Source organism: Schistocerca serialis, chromosome 1 (genome assembly GCF_023864345.2).
Source record: "Schistocerca serialis cubense isolate TAMUIC-IGC-003099 chromosome 1, iqSchSeri2.2, whole genome shotgun sequence".
NCBI classification, from domain to species: Eukaryota; Metazoa; Arthropoda; class Insecta; order Orthoptera; family Acrididae; genus Schistocerca; species Schistocerca serialis.
The window spans coordinates 538,251,575-538,256,855 of record NC_064638.1 but is presented as its reverse complement, the minus strand read 5'-3'; positions in this window follow the sequence as shown (position 1 = coordinate 538,256,855).

Genomic DNA, 5,281 nt, shown 5'->3' with positions numbered 1-5,281 from the left:
ACCATTGAAGAGTCTTGCGGACAATATAGCAAGTCTATGAACCACCACTTGTGCACTCACAAAAATTTTTTTTGAAACGTCCTTAGAACCAGCAATGCTGTTAACCAGTCTCTTGCTGAATTATTAACACACGTGCAAGCACTAACAGTCCCAACTTCTCACATACTGTGAATATATTATGACCAACAGAAACGTGTGCAGTGAAATGATACTTAATTTGAAGAACTGGTGTCTATATATTTACAACATAAGTACAATTACAAAGGTAAAAAATACATCATTAAAGAACATAACAATACAGATAACATTTGTAGTAATACGGGCTTTTCACCTCCAACTGCGCAACGCTACGCGGTGTTAACAGCCAACTGCCCAACACTACAATAGCCAACAACAATGCAAACCAGCCACAGACTGCACACAGCACAGCCAATGATTTTCACACAGAGCGCTACGTGGCGTTACCAATAAAAAAACCTATACAGCCTACTTACAACAGTAGGAATGTGGGACTGGGACCAAACTGAGACGATATAGGCTTTGGTAGAACCTCCCACAATTACGCATGAGGTATTAAATTTGACTTGGAAGTTTGTGTTGCAATTACTCTTATCATACCAAGGATTTTCTGGCAGATTAGAGACCAGTGCAGCATAATTACTTCCCTTGCTTTGGCATGACAAGTGTAGCTCGTCATTCCACTGAGACTTAAATTTTGCTCCTATTGGGTCCTGAGGGTACGTAAGAAATAATGAAGTTAATGTAAGTTGTACTTGAATGATACGGAGAACACTGTTTCCTTATGTCCGCACCTCGTGGTTTAGTGGCTAGCGTTGCTGCCTCTGGATCACAGGGTCCCGGGTTCGATTCCTGGACGGGTTGGGTATTTTCTGTGCCCGGGGATTTGGTGCTTGTGTTGTCATCATTTCATCGTCATCACCATCATCATCATCATTCGTGACAGTGAACAGATTAGACTGTGTACAAAATTGGACTGTGTAAAAATTGGGACTTTGTACGAGCGCTGATGACCGCGCAGTTGAGCGCCCCACGAACCAACCATCATTCTCATCACACTGTTTCCTTATTCCAGACATCGACTTTCTCATTGCCTTTAATTACGCTGTGACAATTCACATGGAACGTTATAATGGTTTTATTCTGGCTTGAGATCTCTTGCACTTCTTCTATGATGCGATACACATGATAATTGCTTTTTTTGTTATTACTATTCCACAAAAACATTAGCACCGACCGTGAATCTGTTAATACTGTAATTACGTCGCCCTATTGTTTGGGTATATTTGCATCTACAGGATTCCTATTAGTTCAGCTATAAATTTACTGTAAATATGGACGCACCTGCTGGATGTTTAAATTTTGACTGCATGTCGTGTCGCACTGTTGAAGTATGCATTACCTACTACATCCAGGTTCTTCCAACTATCATTGCCGGCCGAAGTGGCCGAGCGGTTCTGGGCGCTACAGTCTGGAACCGCGCGACCGCTACGGTCGCAGGTTCGAATCCTGCCACGGGCATAGATGTGTATGATGTCCTTAGGGTCCTGAGGGTACGTAGGAAATAATGAAGTTAATGTAAGTTGTACTTGAATGATACGGAGAACACTGTTAACTTATGTCCGCACCTAGTGGTTTAGTGGCTAGCGTTGCTGCCTCTGGATCACAGGGTCCTGGGTTCGATTCCTGGACGGGTTGGGGATTTTCTGTGCCCGGGGATTAGGTGCTTGTGTTGTCATCATTTCATCGTCATCACCATCATCATTATCATTTGTGGCAGTGAACAGATTAGACTGTGTTCTAGGGGACTGATGGACCTCAGAAGTCCCATAGTGCTCAGAGCCATTTGAACCATCATTGTTTATCTGTGAAGCGGGACAACGTTCCGGAAGTTTTCGGCCAGGAATATTTCACTGATTTGGCTATAGGCATAAGACATACCTGCATGAATATTTAGTTCAACTGCTGTATTTAGTTACGGACACTTAAAATGCATCGGCAGAGCTTTTCTCTAGCGGCAGGATGTTGCCTTTCATTTGCCTCACCACAGGGCCATTCGCTTGGTTGAGTAAAACGGCACGAAACGGATAATAGTTTCATGTCGACATTTACTCCCTCTATGGCGGTGTTTGCAGCTGGGCCAGAAAAAGGCACCTATAATCCTTGTGTATCCTGACTATGGCGCAATATAAACTGATGGCAGCTCTCGGGACAGCACCGCACAAACCCCTTGTCACTGTCCTAATGATACTTGCGGGTCCTTCACACTTTTTGGTTACATATTTAAAGCGCGGTGACAAGAAGGAGACCTGAGTACGTCTGTTATCCTGACGCTATATTTCTTTGTTCGTTTGCTTCACGTCTTGAAAATACGCACTCATATGATTGGTATACTGGTGTACTGCAGCGAAATTTCAAGACAGTTTTGTTGTAACCATACGTTGAACAGTGTAATGCCTGTGTTCATACATTGTTGACCCACTGTGAGATTATCACAGATGTTATAGAAAAGTGAATCATCAACAAATCGTAGTGTTCGTTACCTTGGTGAGTGATAGTAGGGGAGAGCGTTGCACAATGTAAACATTTTCAGATTTTCGCCTCTATCGATCCCTGTAATAGAAGTTTAATATTTTTTCTTATTCCATTTTTAAACGATGGAATTCACTTTCTACTTGATGCAGTATTTTTCTGAAATTACAAGAAATACTCAGCGAAATTGAGGTATTTCCAAAACTGAAAACATATTTAGAATACGAAATATTTACAAATCCTGCACAAAACACAATGTCATGCCTAGCAACAACAAAACTACAGACAACTGCGGAGCCTGTTTAAAGCGGTCTCTAGTGTGCGTTCATCCTTGTGATTCTAAAATCAGTCACTAGGCTGAAGTATCTACCAAAAACTATAATGTGTTCCTAGAGACACTATCCTGAAGCTGCGCTCTGTTCTACAATAATCTCCTGTCAATAATTTTATTTTATCCGTTAGAAATGGATGGTCCCGCGCCCGGGTTCCCGGGTTCGATTCCCGGCAGAGTCAGGGATTTTCTCTGCCTCGTGATGACTGGGTGTTGTGTGATGTCCTTAGGTTAGTTAGGTTTAAGTAGTTCTAAGCTCTAGGGGACTGATGACCATAGATGTTAAGTCCCATAGTGCTCAGAGCCATTTGAACCATTTGAATTAATGGTTGGTGAAAACATGTGCCTATAAAAACAATGGTTTTGATTGTTATGAAATAACATTTACTGCTGCCACCTGCACTGTTGACTGTAATTTGTGTAAGTGATAGGTAATATGTGTGAATTTATGTGTAAAGAGACAACGATAAATCGTAATGGAAAGAAAAATAATAAAGTCGCTCGCACATCTCAAATATCACGCCAAAGAGATGTCATAACACATGAAAAAGGCTATTGATAATGTAAATTATTTCCCGAAACGCGTCTTGCAAAAGACAGAGAAAAATCGTGACTGGCAGCAGCAAATGTTGTTTTATCTTTACTACTACATAAAGACGCATCACCGTAAACATTGTTACCAAATATGTTGAAAAGTACTAGACCGATTTGCTTCATATTTTCACATAATGCTCTAATATACTTTCGGACGGATATAGGCTACATATTTTTAATATATAATATGTACAGGAAAACCTTCTTTCCAATTGTCTCAAAAAAATATAAATTAATTTACTTAATATTTTTACACATTACTCTAATAAACATTCCGATAGACATAAGCCACATAACTTTTAGACTGTATGTTTTGTTTTAGCGGCAATGTACAATTTTGCTGTTGAAAGCGACGGCGGTGAAAGAAATGCTGGACTATGCTATGAAAATGACCGGTTTCATTTTCATTGGGAACTGAATCACTTAGAATTAATTGGTAAATCGGTTGTGATCATTGTTATATGGGGTATCAGACACACACACACACACACACACACACACACACACACACACACACACACAATAATGTGATGCTTTCTTGCCCATACGGAGAACTAAACTACGTGAAATACTGTCACTGAGGCCACTATACTCACAGATCTATCAGCTGGAGCAGTCTCTCTGATACCCCAATACCGCATCTACCAATGATCACAACCGATTTACCAATTAATTCTAAGGGATCCAGTTCCTAATGAAAATTTCGTTTCCTATAACAATAAAAAATGCCGAAGGTCAGAGAGGCTAGAGAACATAAAGGGAGAGAGAAAACAGAAACAGAAAGGGGCAAGCTGTGAATTGGACAGAGGTAGGGGTCGGGTGGTGGTACACACAGAAGTGGGGAGGGGAGGGAGGTGGGAGGAGAAGATGGACAAAGAAAGGGGGAAGAGAAATGGACAGAGAGAAGAGGAAAGGAGTTTAGGATGTGTATTCAGTCCCCATACATGTTTAGCGATTTGTGAAGCAGTGCCGGGTTCGCTAGTAGCAAACAAAACCATTGCTGTGAAAAAGTAAGTCTTGCGGAATCTCTTGCCTGGTCCTCCTTAGACCTACAATACCGCTGTTCTTCGTCGTCACCAGACTACCGCCACTCAACAGAAAGCAGAACTTGCCTGTAGCCGTACTTGGTACTCAGTACATTTTGAGTTTGTTGTCCAGCAGGGCTAGAGAAACACCGTCATAAGCTTTTGCAATGTGCCCGAATATTGTTAATAAATATTTGTTTACGGAAAGAACTGTGAGTAGGTTAACAAAGAAACATATTCCCCTTTTCCATTTCTGAAACTAATTTGCCCAGTTGGAATGATGTTATGTTTCCCACCCGATTACTCTAATTTATATTTCATTATACATTCAGATTTCGCTCACACACATCATAAAAATGCAAAAGAGCTGTATGAAGAGGCGCGACGTAGCAGCTTCCTAGGTTTTCGTTTTGAAACAATACGAGTTATTCTTCATCGCGTGGCGTGAGTTTGGTTAAACTACACATTATTTAGAATTTCTCCTTCTGCAGCAGATCTAACATTGCGTATTGGATTTTTGTTCGAATCGGGCTCCACATTTTTGCCATTGTCTATCGCTCCGTTGACTTCCGAGAGGAAGAAGTTTGTGTTTTGAATACGGTGTGACTCACCATTTTCTTGAGTTTGGTTAAAGACCATATCCACAGAATTTAGGGTGAGGAGGCGTAATATGTCTTCCGTATTTCTTAACTTGGGTTAAAAAGACTGGGTTATAATTTTTGGTCATGGTGATTTATCTTTTCTCGGTCCTCTATTATCGCCTGGGATGGCACTTACATTC